The 18,698-nt window shown below is 34.0% G+C and overlaps 1 pseudogene; it reads left to right on the top strand.

Moving 5' to 3' along the window:
* Positions 1-17,024: 17,024 nt before the first annotated feature.
* LOC144843359 (uncharacterized) lies at positions 17,025-18,162 on the top strand (annotated as a pseudogene).
* Positions 18,163-18,698: the final 536 nt, after the last annotated feature.

Below are 18,698 nucleotides of genomic sequence, written 5' to 3' on the forward strand. Positions count from 1 at the left end.
GAATAATTGTGAAATTTTGTAATTGTATTTTCCGAATTTATTATTGTATTTTTATAGATTTCATTTCAATATTTTTTATTGTAATACAAACGTTATTAGCTATGTGCTATTGTTTTTGTAATTTTATATATACCGTAATAAATAAAAAATATCAACCCTGTTAAAATCGCCCAGTATGACGAAACCAATTTCCGGGCATATTGTCTTTTAACTACTCATGATATGCATAGAATTTTGCTTGATTTGTTTTGTATCTTGTTGTTGAATACGAAAGTGCGAAGGTTTTGGACAGTTTTGTCACCAAGTGCGCGCGACAGGTATTACAAAGTGTTATTAGTCCAGTCAAAAATCACCCTCACCATGGTATAAGAACAATTTCATCTGTAGGTCCTATGTATATTGATAATAACATTTCTTGATGTTGCGTCTTGCAAAACATGGGATTTTACGAGAAAATTAGACTTTTATACCCAATTTATAACCGCCTCATGTCGTATTATTGTGTATAGCGAATGCGACAAAGCGTGACTGAAATTGCGAGACGCCGTTAGCGCCCGTTGAAAAATGCATTAACAAAGCTAAAAAACCTACAAAATTAATAGTTTATACAATAAGTTAAGTATAGTTTACAATAAATTATGTAATAAAATACATAACATATAAAGAAAACCCAAGTATAAACTAAAATATTTACAGATATGTGTTTAAAAAATGTACAAATAAAAATGGCCTTCCATAAAATGAAGTGCGCCCTCACGCGTCATACTTTTATCGGACTTGTATGGATGGTTATACAAGGCATTAATAATAATTATACGAAACCCGATGCGGTTTGTTGGTTATTGCCTTTTTTTACGCAAGAGGCAGAATATTTTATTGTCACAAATTTATTTATAATTTTTATCATGGAAAAAAAGGATTTTATATATTTAAACACATTACAACCTCCAGTATACCATCATGATGGATTAAGTGCATATTGTATATCTGCTAACGTGTAATGATCTCCTAGTTATCTGGTTTTATTCTGAACATTCTTTTTTTTTTCACAGCATTGCTTGCGTGGATATCACAATGCATTGCATATTTTGAACTATCATTCGCGATTTGTAATCTTAATTAGAGTAAGAACCAATCATTTAAGGATAATACATTTCGCGTAGGCCTATACGAAAGATACTACCTCAAGTAGGCCTACTTTTCACTTTCCAACAATTATTAAGAGCTTATCAAAGGGGCTGGTTAGGATTCGTCTGAATCAACATTTTTCATTTTCCCCTTCCAGCCACCGCTGCCCCCACTGCCGATGGGGAGGAGGAGCCGGTTTGATCCTCTCTGAATCCTTCTAGGACTTCAACCCAAGATTGGCCAGTTATCCACCTCCCAAATGCAAACATACGATGCTTAGGCATAGGTCTAAAAATACTTTTCCTAATACTACCATTTAATTTAAGGCCGCTCGGGGCCCAAAAAACATAATTATGGTCACTATTACAAATTGATGCACCAACAACTGGTTTACAATAAACGTTATTAATGTTAGTAACAATAATGTCCAAAATAGCAAGTTCACGTGTAGGTGTCACGAACACTTGTTTCATAGAGTGAGCACGAAATGGGGTTGATATCAACTCTGTTAAAATCACCCAGTATGACGAAACCAATTTCCGGGTATATAATTGTCTTTAACTGATCAACAGTACAAATTATGTGGTCAACTAGCACTTGCTGATGTTCAGATTTTGGAGGTATATAAACAGCACAGACAGCTATCGCAGACACCTTGCGTGGGAGTCGGTAAGGACGAACATACAGCCACAAACATTCAAGAACATTGGGAATAATAACATCTTTAATCGGCGTTGCATGCAGGGATATTGTCCGTTACGTAGACGGCAACTCCGCCACCAGTTTTTCCTCTCTTAATTTAGTGAAAACATTAAAGCCATCAATTGATAAGAAATCTGTCGAGATTGAATTCGACTGCCATGTTTCTGTTACAACAGCTATATCAACAGGGCATATACAGTTATTCTTAATAACGGCTTCTAATTCGTCAATTTTGTTGTGTACGGAGCGAGTGTTTGTAAGTAAAACAAGGCCATTTACATGGCTGCAGTCGCGTGCTCAAGTTAGTGTTTACCGACCAACTAACCGACCGACCGACCAACCGACTGAAATTGCTGAACATTTTTAAAAATGTTGAAAATGTTTGAAAACATTTATGACAATGACAATGACAACTTCTTTTATTTTCTTTGTAAATAAAGTAAATAAATAAACAACTAAATTAACATTTATAATTACAAAATTGATTTAACAAAGAAAAGGGGAAAATTCTTGAAGCAGATGCTTATATTTTTCAAATTTACACGTGCGTAGCCTGTCACTTTTTACGTGCTCGTATAACGTAATTTGTAAAGTAAATCAAATATGATGACATTAAAGAAAGGTTGTAAAACAGAAATCGGGCACAAAGATTGCGTTTTAACGTGCAGTGCGCGAGCAAAAATCTGCGCACTCATTGCAATTTTTTAAACGCTTAAAATTGACTGAAACGTACTCTAATTTAATTGAAAATAAATTTGACAGTTTTGAAAATTTTAAGTGCTCGTACGCATGCGTTATATGCGCTACGCAAGTAATTCTATTGCCATATGATGAAAAATGACCTGAAATGTTAGAGTACCAAATTTTGTTTAATTGTGATTCATGCTTGTGAAGATATGATTACAAGCGTGATTTCGTTAAATCGTACGTACACCGCGTAATTTTTGATTGCGGACCGTGAAAAACATAACCACATCGAAAAATGGACTTAGCTAGATGAAACTGATATCAAGACAAGGCCATATACAAGTTAGTGTTTACCGACCGACCGACCGACATAGTGAGCTGTAGAGTCGCGTTGCACGCGACTAAAAACAGGGAGACCACCAACGGTTTTGGGAGCGAAATGAAAAGTGTTCTTACCCACCGCCAGATGCTTGTCTTTAGAGATCGTATTTACATATATTAAATTGGCATTAGGCCTACGTATCATGGAGTTGGCATCACGAAAATTAGCGATATGTCCATAGCACGAATAAAACAACACGTATTCTACGCTTAGTACCACCACGTTGGCCTCGTTTTCTTCGTTTAACCCGCTTGCAGGTGGTACGCATATAGTTCGTCGAGTTCACGTTGTTCCACATGTGCACTACGCTGCTCCCGTGGTATGCATAACATGTAAACAAGATACAAGATAACTTTAATATCAAATAGTTCATCAACGAAAAATTTGAAATTGGTTTTTCTCATGGCAACTTAATTTAAAAATAGAATAAAATCAGTAAAAATACACAGAACTGTAAAATATGTACAGATAAGGATAAATGCTATCAGTTCCCAGGTGTTTGAAAATACAATTATGTGTGTTTGTAGTCATTATATTTAAATATACATTGTGGGACAAATGACAGTCGGTACTGTGCTGTCCGTAACCTTGATATTACTCTTAGTCTACACCCAGTACGATTAAACACGAAGAATGTACGGAGTGGATGAGTATCATCGTTCATAATTGCAATTCTTTTCTGTTCCATTCGATTAACATACATTTCCATAACACTAGGCAGATTATTATCTCTCTTAGCTTTTTACTATGCGTTCACATTGATTTGTATTGTATTCATACGTGTTACCATAGTAGCAAGTTAAGTTAAACATTAAAACACTTTGTATAACGGCTTTGTAGAAGAGTACAAGTATTTCCTCATTTACCCTAAAGTTTTTGAGTTTTCTAATGAAATACAAACGTTGATTAGCTTTGCGAACAGTTATTGCAGCCTGGTCTGTCCAGGAATGTTTCTCATCAATCATGGTTCCTAAATATTTATATTTGTCAACTTTTTCAACAACTGCTCTGTCGATTATAAGTTGTTCAATTTGAGGTTTTTTAATTCTGAAATCAATAATTAATTCTTTAGTTTTCTTAATATTAAACTCTAAGTAATTATCGCCAAACCATTTTGCAAATCTATTTACTTCATCGAAGTAACCGTTAGGTTTGTCTGACATGAAACCTGTTATTACAGTATCATCTGCATACTTGATGATGGAGCATTTAGGGTCTTCACATACATAGTCACTCGTATAGAGTGTAAATAAAATGGGGGATAATACACAGCCTTGTGGGGCGCCTGTGCTGATCTTGCATACTTTATATTGCGCATCTTCTATCTTAACATACTGTGGTCGTTCCCTAAGGTAACTGATAAGCCATAACAACATTTTAGTATATTGACATTTAATTTATCGATAAGTAAGTGAGACTGGAAAAGTCAATAAAAGTCTGATGAAAGATCTAGGCACATCAAGGTGTTTATATACACTATCAGTATACACCATCACTGCATCATCTACACCTCTGTTTTGACTAGATGCAAACTGAATAACATCATTATCAATATCATCATTCGACATAATCATTTTAAACATTATTCTTTCCAAACATTTCATTGGATTTGTTGTCAAAGCTATGGGACGGTAATCGTTTCAGGAAGTAATTTGTTTAGTTTTAGGCAATGGTGCTATTAATGAAGTCTTCCAAATAGTTGGGATAACTCCAGTATCAATAGTACGTTGGAAAAAAGTTATAAATACTGGAGATAGTTAGTGACCACAAAACTTTAGCACTTTATTGCTAATAGCGTCAGGACCCGTAGCTTTGTTCACCTTAACACCTGAGAACACCTGCCCGACTAAAGTTTCATCAATACTTAAAATAGTGGATTCTTTATTGGTTTCGTTTTCTAATGACCTTATGTTATCGCTAAAATCATGTTTATCAAATCGGCAGTAAAATTCATTTAGGTCATTTGCGAGTTTAAAATTAAAATTGTTAGTATTACTATTATCAGTACTTTTATTTAAAGTTAAAACCAGACATTGTTCACATTGTCCGCGGCTATCACAGTTCTTAAATTTATTTTCAAGAGTTCTACCATATTCAGCTTTACCGGATTTGATTAACTTGTTGATTTCTTTTTGTTTCAGTTTAACAAGACTGCTTTTGTTATCTGCAAAAGCCCGTTGTTTCTCAATTAATAGCAGTCTTATGTTTCTCGACATCCATGGTTTGTTATTTGCGTACACTTTCTTGTATTTGATCGGGATCACATTTCCAACACAATATTTAATGTACTCATTTACAGCAGTAGCATTAGTGTCGATATTATTATCGTCGAACACCGACCAGTCCGTATACAAAGCAACCGCGTAATGTATCCACTGCATCTTCCGTCTAGGCGCGGTATTCAATTGTGATTGACTTGAATTGCTTAAAACGTTGTCTGTATTTCGGCAGCATACATATTGTATTATGATCAGATGCTCCTAGTGGCACTCGCGATTTCACATTATATTCACACTTAATGTTTCTGAAACATTTGTCTAAGATCGTAGTGCCTCTAGTTGGTTTGGTAATATATTGCACATAACCCGGATAGCTAAAGCGGCATTTGTTAAAATCACCCAGTACGAGTTTAATGGAATCCGGTGATTTACTTTCGAGATCGTTTAACCTGCGTCTTAGCTCTTTGTTTGCAATCGCCTGATTTGCATTTGGGTGTATGTAGACAACAACAACAAATATCTTGGTGAATTCACGCGGCAAATAAAATGGTCGCAAACCAACTAAAATCAACTCTATGTCGGGTGAACAATAACGTTCTTTAACGGATGAATTATTGCACCATTTATTGTTGAAGTAAAGACATACACCACCACCTCTGTTTTCGTCCGATTCACTGGTTCTGTCACCTCTAATAAGCTCATAATTTGGTATGTGTAATGCACTATCGGGAACGTCTACCCCCAGCCAGGTCTCGCTAAAACACATTAAATTAACATCACGAAACTCCTGTAAATATCTCAGATTACTGCTAATTTCATCAATTTTATTTGGTAGCGATCTAACGTTTGCAAGAATGATGGAGGGGAGTGGACTCTTGTTACCACTTTTACTCATTTTTACCCGAGACCCTCCTTTCCTACCTCGTAGGAAACCAATAACATATAAAAAAACAGTTACGTATCCAGCAAAACACACGAAAGGGACTTCAAAAACACAGACAATCCTAATAATACTAATATTAATGATAATAATGCAAATAGTAATGAACACTCGGAATCATTCCTACATAATATCAAATTAAATATTAATACTGTTTCAATTGCTCTTGCACATGCCAAAAATAATAAGGCGCCAGGGCCAGACGGAATTACAAACGAACTCCTTAAAAATGGGGGGGTTTATATTGAATACTCTCTTTTGTTTATGTTCCAAAGAATTATCGAACTAGGAGAAATTCCAAATGAATGGAACAAATCTACAATTATCCCTATTTTCAAAAAAGGAAATAGGTTAGACTTAAATAATTATAGAGGTATTTCGTTGACTTCCTGTATATCTAAGATTTTCAATAACTGATTTTCTTGAAGAAGGGGATGTCCTTTCGGAAGTACAGGGAGGTTTTCGCGCACAGCATAGGTGTGAGGATCACATTTTTACATTAAAAAGTATTGCTGCCTGCAGATTTGCAGAAGGGAAAAACACCTATATGGCCTTCCTGGACTTCCGAAAGGCATTCGACAGTGTATGGCGAGAAGAGCTACTAAAAGCTATATGGAACTGTGGTATTAGGGGTAATATATGGAAACTTATTGACAAATTATATAAAAATGTTGAAGGATATGTAAAATTTGGAAACATTTCTACTGATTCATTTGTAATCGATCATGGAGTTAAACAGGGATGTACTCTATCTCCTGTACTCTTTTCCATTTTTATTAATGAATTTAAGAAGTTGTTAGAGTCAAATAATGTTGGTGTTAAGATCCAAAATAAATGGATGGGTAGTCTTTTCTGGGCTGATGATGTCGTGCTAATTGCCAATAATGAGCATGACCTTAAAAAGATGCTTAAATTAGCAGGTGATTTTTCAAATGATTGGAAAATTAATTTTAACTATGAAAAATCAAGGGTCTTGATTTTTGGAAAAAAGATAAATAAATATAAACAATGGGATCTTGGCAAACATCACATCACAGAAACACACACCTACCAATATCTAGGAGTGCTAATATCAAGAAATTTATGTGAACATCCGCATATTGACAATGTTGTTAAAAAGGGTAATAGATTAGTTTCATATGTTAAATCTATAATTGATAAGCTTGATGACTTTGACAGAGTATATTACGGAAATATCCTATGGAAAACAATAGTTTTACCTTCTATTAATTATGCTTGCTCTGTTTGGACTGGAGGGTCCAATTCAGATATTGAGAGACTGGAACGGCTTCAAATGCAGATGGCACGATATATTTTAAAAGCACCAGTGTATACACCCAAAGTGGCCTTATATGGAGATTTAGGATGGATTCCCTTAACCGTATCTCATAACATATTACAACTAAAATTCTTTGAACGTTTAGTCGGGTTAAATGAAAAACGATGGCCTAACCTATTGTACAAGACTATGCTTAATTACAACACAAAAGAATTACGATTTAAATTCCTTAGTTGTGTACGAACCACTTTCTGTAGATTTGAATGCATGCATATTTTTAACAATGTTATTAAAAATCGCACTATGGAAAATTGGTTTAATTTACTGAAACAAAATATTTTAGATAATGTAAATAATCAATAGTCAGAGGACCTCGCATCTAATCGAATCGTCGCTATCTTTTTATGCAAAGTTAAAATCAAAGCCGGATCTTGAAAAGGTTTTACTTGATAAAACAAATTTTAATGGTGCCCGTCTTAAATTTCAAGCCCGTTCCAATACTCTCCCTTTAAATTTTAAATTAAGTAAATGGACCGTGGATAATGATGGTCTCTGTTCATTGTGTAACTCTGGAAATATAGAGGACATATCTCACTTTTTATTTAGTTGTGATGCATTACAATGTGTAAGAGAAGAACAGCTAAATATACTTAAACAGGACTTAATTTTTCATAACGAGTTAGATGTTTGGGAAACATTCTGCACCAGTAACAATGACGAAAAAATGTTATATGTTCTGGGGACGGATACACTTCCCCTCAGTAATAATGTTCTATTGAGTCTTGACAAATTTTGTAAAGTATACCTAGCAAGATCATGGAAAATACGAAACAATCTTATACAACTCGCAGATAGCATGTAATGTTTTTGTTTTGTTGCGGTATAGAGATCTTTTATTTTGAGTTTTTAATATTACTATTTTTTTTTTTTTATTTTGGTACAATATTTTTTGTTTTTTTTTTGTTTTTTGTTTGTTTTTTGTTTTTTGTTTTTTAGTTACTGTACTACTTAAAAATTGTTTGTATTTCTTTTCTTTTTAACTCATTGTATTTTGCATAAGTGCCGTACGACTACGATAGCGATCGAGTCGGCGGTTGTATCTGTTGAATGTCTATCTGTATATAGAACGCACCGTGTATGAACGGGTGCCACCGTTGTAAAGGTGTAGTTTCAATAAATTATTATTACAAGATAGACATCAATTCAATGACTAAAAAACATCACAAATACAACAGGAAACTAAAGTCCGGAGAGCAGCTAATGTTGCGCTACCGAAACTACTGTCTTATGGCTATGCACAATATTAATTTGTTGGCGTTCCAGATAATTATATTTTATTGTTTAGGTGGTTTAGTATTATTTATGATTTTCAAACAAATTTTAAAAGCTTATGTGCATGGAAATAGTGTAGATTTCTCATTTTCTAAATCAAATGTCAACTGTATACGTGAAGCATAATTTACAATACATTTAAGTTCCAACTTATCCTTACATACATAAACTGCATTATCAAACTTGGTTCTTAATTTATATGACAATCCTTATTGCAGTTTAAAAGAAGCTATACTGGTATTGGGTGCAGTAGCATCTGACAAACGGCATGCTTCGATAACTGCTGTAAAATTAACAGGGGCTGAATTTGAACCAGAACACTGGGGTAACCCCATATTCATCACGAAAGATGCCCTGGATTATTTATCATCCTGTTTTAAATCAGATGTAATTAGAATTATATGGACCTCAACAGCATCCCTATTTCTAGATAAATGTCATTCATATTCATTGAGAGTAGGCTGGTTTATTTAGCAGAAACAAGATATCCTTTAACTTGCATCAGCTTAAACTTATTATCGTTTGACCAAAATTATTAGAGATGGGAGCCAATAATCAAATATATACTGCTACTGATGCTAAACATGCACTGGCCTTGGCAAGGCTGAACCTGACTAGGATGAGCCTTCTATCTTTGCTCAAATTATATCCATTTCTTTCCAGTAGCTTTTATAAACATTCGCTGTCATTTAAACATTTGCTATACTGGACAATTATCACAAAATGTAATAATATCATTGTGTTTTGGTTCTGGTCAAATTGGATAGAAAACAAACTCCCTAGCTACTGTAAATTTTGCTATTTGAAAATTGGGTTAGATTCAATTTTCCTACAAAGATGATATAATTTCATGAAAAAAGGCCATTATAAATGTAAATATTGGTAACAATTGTATAACAATAGCTATTCATGTCTATGTTTTATTGTATATTTATTTAATGCAAGTCATGTAAAATTTGTCCACACAAAAAATGGCATATCCTTTACCATTGTGTGATTTGATAATACCACCAATTACCTAGCTGGGCAAAGTTTGACAGCCTTGTTCTTGCATTGACACTAAGTCGCAGGATTGGTCATATCAATAAATAGCAAACTATATAGCCATCAAATAGCATAAACATAGATAGCAAGGAAATAGCTGTGCAATTGCTATACTTGATATAGCCATAAATAGCACACAAATAGCTGTGTAATTGCTATACTTGATATAGCCATAAATAGCACACAAATAGCTGTGCAATTGCTATACATCATATAGCCATAAATAGCACACAAATAGCTGTGAAATTGTTATACTTCATATAGCCATAAAATAACAAATAAATAGCTGTGTAAGTGCTATACTTTATATAGCCATAAATAGCCTACAAATAGCTTGAAATTGCTGTACTTGATTTAGCCATAGCAAATCAATAGCTGTGTAATGGCTATACTTGATAGCCATAAACAGCTGTGCAATTACTATACACCATATACCCATAAATTGAAAACAAATAACTGTGCAATTGCTTTACACCAGCTATAACAAACAGGCTGAAAATAGCCTTGGAATAGCTGTCTTACTGTGACATATTGGTCACTTGCCTGAAACCTCAGCTACAGCTGCTATAGTAGCTATATTTCAACACTATACCATACCATGTCTGAATGTAGTCACAGTTAAAGTCAAATAATATAACAATTACACAATGCTACAATTAATAACTACAGAATTAGATACACTTAATACACATTGAATAGTTGACAAGTTTTGTTTTAGGGTATACACATTAGGCGATCTACATGAAGGTGGTTATATCTTGGCGGTGTACATCTGGAGTGATGTTTTTTTAAAGGGTTTGGTTCAGTTGATAGTTGAGATTATTTAGAGGGTTAGGTTTAGTTGACAATTCAAAAATTATGAAAAGCGGGGATTCAGTTGATACATGAGATTATTTAGAGGGTTAGCTTGAATTTTACGTTTATAGTATTTTTTTTTTCAACTTCAGAGTTTTATTTTCATGCTATAGCAAAACTTATCCACCATCTTGTTTCACCTTCTAGGAAGTCACCAGACATGGTGATGAAAAAAACTCTTTATAGTAGAATTTTACAAAATGTTGTATTTGACCATTTTAAGGGAAATCCTTGATTTCTATTTCAAATATTTTATTTATGCACAATTAACCAGATATTATATTTAAAATTCATGCCTGTACCTGAGCTTGAACTTAAATAAAGATTATTAACCATTTGATGTTTTCTTTAAGATAATGTATTGTATATGCATGCATTTGTTTTGCTTGTATACTATTTTTTATATAGTACCGTACTTTTATACGTAGTATTTATATATTGCAAATTCGGTAAGAAATTGTGGTCCTTAATAAGAAAGAAGGCACTAGTTCTGCTGCCAGTTATTTTGCTACAATTATAAAAGAACCTATAGATACAGTGCCCTGATTGGGTAATAGAATACTGTAGTTCAATACGGTTAGTGTAATTTTTTCGACGGTTGAAAATTTCAACCTTTAAGAATTTTTGTTGGAGACATTGATATACGCACCATCATATGGAACTTTTAAAGTTAAAGACCCCTTCCCTGCAATTTTGGACGTTTTTTGGAAAATAATACATATATATCACTTTAAAAACATTAAACCATGTCATTCCTTGTCTTAAATGTACGTTTTATGGTAAATTATGATAAAAAGTGAGAAACAATGCACTACCTAAGTAGCTCGCGGCAATCGACCTCTCGTGGACGGTCTTAGGCCTAGCCTAGCTAGGCTTAGTTTTGTAGGCCTAGCTGGTAAACATCGGTAACGTACGAACATCGTACGCTAGCTATATACCTAGCCTGACGTTGTATAGTTGCTGCATTATTGTCTTTCTATTTTTGCCAGACTCCGTTGATACAAATTGGGGAAAACCCGGTATTTTCGCTGAAAAGTTAGGAGTCTTCCATTTGTTTTGGCCTCACGATCGATCGAAAAGTGGGCGAATTACAGGTGAAAAACAAACATATCAATCCGCGCGCAATGCATTTTGGGATTTATAGCGGGCCGCTATAATTATTAGAATCGACTTATTTTTCACATTTTTAACCGTTTAAAGACGAAAAAAGTTATCGCAATAGGACCATATAGTATTATTTTTACATTAAATATAGTTTGTGATCTTAAATTAGATCTAAAAAACGTAGGGAAGGGGGCTTTAAAACAGCCCCAAATCATATATATTATGATAAAGTGGTGTTTGCGTTTGAACTGGCAGTTACGACAAGAAATGTATCCAGGCTCCAAAATGTGTTAAGGTAACATATTATATTTTGACTGCTAAATTCTTAACTATTGGTTTAATTTACCGTTACTGGGAGGGGATACGTTTAAAAAAAATGTTTTAACAAATCAAATGGATACCTCGATATCTATTTAGTGTACCATTTTCATAAAATAGTGTTGCTCAGTAGGCGCCATCACAATACAATACAAAAACATAAAAATCACCATTAAAAAAGACATTCCCTAACATTCAGTGCTCTAAATGGTAAAAACTATTACGAAATCTATTTGTACGAGGGGTGATGGACCGCTTCCTTGAACTTAAAAAATAGTGAATATGAGATGGGTTGGGTCTTGCAAAATCAAATGTGTTTTCTTAGTAGAGCGATCTCTAATGAATCAAATTGAGATCTGCAAAATTCTAAGTATACGTGAAGCATAATTAACCATACATTTGAGTTCCAACTTATCCTTACATGTGGTCCCGGTAAACCATGCAACAATGATGAAAGTGAGAATACTTTCAATGACCGATTTATAAAAAAAAAGACGTAGGCCTAATGGGAGGTTTAACTTCAAAATATTTAAGTCTATGCAAAAAGTAAAAACGTAGAGCATGGGCCTTTTAATAATAATTAATAATACTTATTGTCGTGTCATTTAAAATCTCAGTGATTTATTTACAATGTCAATTCCAGAGAGGGTATTTCATATTGTAGGTGATTTACATGTTGTGTTTTATAAAATGTCCAGTGTTTCACCTGCTTTGATAGAAACTATACTGTAATGAGTTGAAAATGTAAACATATTAGTGTATTGGTAAACAGATGATGTACTGCAAACCAAACTAGTATATTTGTGCACATAATAGTAGGTGACATTTGTAATTAAATCGTTTTATTTGACACGACAAAGCATGTGAACTCCTAAAAAACGTACATAATCATATAATGTAGTACATTTTGAATGTTGACATGACATGAACAGAGTTCAACTTAGATTTTTCTCGGGTTACTTGGATTTCGTTGTTAATTACGGTGTATTGTTTATTTATTGTAATGCGCTGTGTTTTCTATAGGTAGATATTACATAGCTTGGATACGCACATTTCTCTTATTATATTACAGGGTAACACCGTGGATTAAAAATGTATTGTTTATTATAAAACATAGACCTTTGCAAAAACACTACTTAGTTTATTAATGAAAAAGATCATAATTAAAATATACATTTGAATTAGCTGTACGTGAGTGCAAATAAAACATCTAAATGAATATGTATTTACAAAAAGTTGTTTTTTTAAGACCACACTAAGTGGTTGGTGTAACTTCACATGAATGATATATTGAAACATTATATGTTAATTAGTCACCATAACATGGATCTTTGCCATATACGATGATTTAAACTTCTGAATTTTAGTATTATAGTATTACAATTGAACCTTCGTGAGCGGCCACCTAGGGAATATCTTGATTTTTCTGTGAAAAAATTATTAACAAAGGTTTTTTTGCAGATTCATACTCTATCACATACCAATATACACCAAAAAATTCCTCCAGACATCAGGGGATGGGGAAAGTGGTTAAATTTGACCTTTGACCTTACAAGGCATATGACACTGTATCTCGGTAACCATTGGTCCGAGAGATTTAGTTTTTGCACCAAAATGTTCCTTATATACATATTTATATTTACTATAATGAAGTATTTTTTCAAAAATTCATTAGAAATGGTGGAAAATGACCTTTGACCTTTTAAGCATATAACAGGTGTATCTCAGTGATCCCTGGTCCTAGAGACTTAGTTTTGGCACCAAAATGTTCCTTATATACATATTTATATTTTCTATAATGAAGTATTTTTTCAAAAATTCATTAGAAATGGTGGAAAATAACCTTTGACCTTTTAAGGCATATAACACATGTATCTCGGCGATCCTTGGTCCTAGAGACTTACTTTTGGCATCAAAATGTTTCTTATATGCATATTTATATTACTTGTAATAAAGTATTTTATAAAAAATGAATTAGAAATGGTGGAAAATCATGACCTTAGATGGTCATGAAGCTGTATTCTGAAGACCATTGGTCGTAGAAACTTAATGTTTCTTATGGGCATATTCATATATATTAATAAAGTAGGCCTATTCTACCAAAAATTGTTTATTATGGTATTTTCCTCAAAAAAAGCTTTATTTAATGCTGAAAAACATTTAGCCCGATTACATATTTGAATTCTCCTATCATAATAAATTCAAATTCAAAATAAACATTTATTTCCTTCAATTGCAGAATAGAAACATAATAAAGAACAACAATGAAACGTAATAATAAGGTTTAAAAAAATAAAATGTAACATACAAATCATAACTTTCATCAGAGAATCAATAAAAGAATGTCAAAATTTCAATTCTGTGTAATAAATAATAGAAATTAAAAGAAGGTGGCAAAGTCCAAAAGGCAAGTCTGAGTGGGAGGAGCCATTAACTAAGGTTCGAAACAAAACGCGATTACACACACAAAACAAACACACACCCATAATGTATCCCTATCCGAAAAAGTTAATTATGTCTTCTGACCTCACATATTTTGTTATTTTATAATAAAGTACCCTTATCCCAAAAGTTAATTTTGTCTCCTCCTAATCTCACATGCTATATTCATGGGCCATACCGGCTCTGTAATGGACATGGGTCAAACATTTCCCATATAGTCTGTCTCATCACAGGATAAATAAAAAAAAAAAAACCTAACCCATATGGATTTGCCCGAATGAACCCTCCAAGGACCCTTTTGGGATCTCTATGTGGTGCGCTACATAAGGCCTTGTATTATTAGTAATTAATATGGGGTAAATAGTTCATAGATTGGACCATATATAATAAAACTAAATATGCACCCTTGATCTTGATTATGGATTTGCTCAAATAAACCCAAGGGCCGATCTTCCATGGACCCTTCTGGATTCTCTATGTTGGGCTACAAGAGGCCCTATATTGGAAATACTGTATGTGGGATGAAAATGTGGTTTCATATAGATATGTCCATGGAATAAATCTGCCTGTGCACCCTTGATACTTAAAGGAACATTTATGGATTTACCCAAATTAACCCAAGGGCAGGTCCTTCATGGATACCTTCTGGGTTCACTATGTGGCTGGGGCTACATAAAGCCCCATATTGGAAATATAATGGATGACAATGTGGGTTCATGGAATAAAGCTGCCTGTGCACTCTCGATCCTTAAGGAATCCATATGGATTTGCCTAAAATGAACCAACAGCAGGTCATCTATTTAGACCCTTCCGTGGTTCTCTATTGTATGCTTATCCATATTACATCATCTCTGCCATTGCAACCATCTTCTTTATTAGATCTTAACCCATCCCCAGAAGTTCGAAATCTTGGGGTTTAAATGGATTCCCACTTGCAGATGGATGCTAACATCAATGCCATCGTTCTGCTATGGTTGGGATTAGGAAGATTGGTCTAATTTGTAGATTTCTGGATAGGGTAACAACTGCACGACTTCTGCATGCCTTTATATCATCACGTTTGCACTACTGTAACAGTATTCATGTCGCACTGCCCAAGACCCTGCTTAGGAAGTTGCAGATGTTACACAATAGTGCTGCCCGTATAGTGTGTCGAACCACATAACACCTATCTTGCATGAACTGCACTGGCTCAACTTCAAGATATTGCTGCTCACATATAAATCTCTTCATGTTTTCACTCCACAATCCTGTTGTCACAGTCTTCGTTCCAATTCTCAGAATCATCTTGTTCCTGCTAAAGTGAAGACCATCTTATGGTCACCGTGCATTATCTTATGCAGCTCCTATGCTTTGGAATTCTCTTCCAAACTGCATTAAAGATTTCATTTCATTTCATTTATTTCACCATCATCATCGCAGCCTTAGCTGAATTACAAAGATATTTACATTTTCTCAATATTAAAATTTGTATAAAAGTATAAAACCAATGATAATTATATATAAAAAAGGAGGCAATTTACACAAGAAATACAATACAGGAACATTCAACAAGTTTAGCATTAAAATATTAAAATAGAAAAAAAAAACACCTAAAAGGACCAATAAGAATGCATTTGGGTTGTTGATACTTTACACGTCTTAGTTTCATGTTACTTACATTCTTCACTGGAAACCATTTTCCAAAATGAATACTTTTTGAACAATTCAGAGCAAACTTATAGCATAGATTACGCCTTCTATCAGATAAAGTGTCTAAAGAAAGATCATTGAGTGCTTGGTCATAACATATGTAGTCATTACACAATATTATTCTGCAAGCCCTTTTTTGGACAGATTCTATCATATCACTTTGTTGATGCACAGTCAATGGCTTTTTTTAAGACATATTTGTTAACATATTATGTATTCAGAACTGATTGAGATTGTATTCAGAACTGTTAGTGCTGGAATTCAGAACTGATTGAGATTGTATTCAGAACTGTTAGTGCTGGAATTCAGAACTGTGGGTTGTTGAATTCAGAACTGGTTGGTGTTTGAGGCGGGTATTTTCGTGTGCTGGTTTTATATGGTTGTATATCTTTTGTTAATAAAATATTTCTATTTATTAAATTCTAGTTTATCTTATTTTTATAATTGGATAGTTCTAAATATAATAATTGTATTATCAGATTTGAAGTTTGAATGTGAAATTGGCAACAGGGCTTTTAAATATGATATGGGTGGGTCTGTGTTGAAATATTCAGGGGATGCCAATGATGCTTCATTGCGGGATTATACAGAACCTAAAGCCATTTTTAGCGTTGAAAATGAAAATATTTCTAGATACAATAGAGGAGGAACATAAGAATTATATAACTAAAATACGCGACTTGTTAAAAGCACATTTTGAGAATCAATCGTGGACATGGGGTATTGAATCGCAGTTGTTAACTAGGAAACAATTACAATCAGAAACCATTGATTAATATGCGTCGGATATTATGTCATGACGTAAGCAGATAAAGAAATCAGATTCTGAGCTCCTGTCTATTTTATGAGAGGGTTATTGCCGAACATTCGGGTATTTTTTTTCTAAAGAACCTCAGTATTTTCGAAATGCTTTAGATGCAGCTCGGCTAGCCATATTTGTCCAGCGTACTGTGGATGAACCTTCCTCTGGTACTTTTATAAATAACCATCCCAAGTCCCGTGTTAATAATGAAAATACAACGCTAGATACGATCGCGGGGATGGTTGCGAAAGTTTCTAATATATTAGACAGCATTGAATCGTCTAGTCGGGTTCAATGGGTGATTCCTCCTTTTAATAGTAATTTCGATGATAGGAAAAATGTCTCCTGTGGTATTCTGGTCATGGACGATTTGAGAGCCAAGATAGCGAAAAATAAAATAAATAAATACCAGCGCATATCACTCTCAATACAGGAGAGATCCAATGCTGTTATCTTAGAGTGCATTTCGCATTATGTAAATGAATATCATAATGATTGGGTTAAATATTTACCGGCGATACAGTTCGCTTATCGTACAGCTCCGGCTACAAACTCTGTTGGTTATAGTCATTTTTACCTTTAATATGGCAGGGAAGCCAGGTTTCCGGTCGATGTGACATTATTAAAACAATGCCACTATCCCGAAAAAACATTACGAGATCATAATTATGCATGTGTTAATAAGTCAGTTGGAGATATTTAGAGCTGTTTCTAAGAATCAAGCGAAAACGAAGGAGCGATATGACGAACGCGTCCGCGAGGTAACATATAAGTGGGCGATTCGATTTGGGTGTATATACCTTCGTTACAGAAAGGTTTATCGCGTAAATTGATGAAATTTTGGTCTGGCCCTTATCTGTGTGGCCTTTTAATTTTTGTGTTTGGAACTTTGTTCTGAAAGCACCGGTTCATGTGAACCGGATGAAATTTGCATATAATCGATATGCACGACCCACTAATAAGGAGGAGGACTCATTTGGGCCGTTGATGGCCACTCGTAATTTAAAACGGTACGGAAATACCATTTAACTTTTCCTGGCATTCCTGAAAGTGAGCAAGAGTTTGGAATCAATTATAAGAGGACGTTATTGTCAAAATTGTTTGGAATACCTGATTAAATGGAAAGGTTTTCCACACTCTCGGAATAAATGGGAAGCCGTGCAGAATCTGAATTCCACTGCCCTTGAGTACATAGAGAATAATCCTGTAAGGATTACGGGGAAATGTAAAGTTTGAATTCTGATGATAATAGTGTAGTGGTATGGTATCAGTAAAAGGCAAATGTATGTAAGTCTGTATTTAGATATGTTAAATTCTCTAAAGCATGCGGTTATTATTTTGTCGGGGGCGTATATTTATTGTCTATAAATTAACTGATGACGATTACCGAATTAATTGCAATTTTAATGTAAATGAATCATAATATTAGGTTGTGTACAGATGACAACATAATCAATTACTTTTAATATATTAGCTCAAACTGTACGGTATATATGGTATATACGTGGATAATGCGTATGTTGTGATATAAAAAGGGAAAATGTTTTTAAAAAAAAGTATATTAGAATTGGATAATGCTAGACATGTAGATTTGTATCATATTTGATCAAAATTGATAGGGGTCAATTTTTGTAGGGTGGGCGTATGTTGTGACGTTAGTCTTTTGTGGTACACAATACTTATCTGCATATTTTTCACCTGTGGGTTGGTTTAAATAGACGAGGTATTTGTAAAGGAAAGAGTCCCCGGCCAGGAGGTTGTGCACAACGAAT

Source organism: Antedon bifida, chromosome 5 (genome assembly GCF_963402885.1).
Source record: "Antedon bifida chromosome 5, ecAntBifi1.1, whole genome shotgun sequence".
Classification (NCBI taxonomy): Eukaryota; Metazoa; Echinodermata; class Crinoidea; order Comatulida; family Antedonidae; genus Antedon; species Antedon bifida.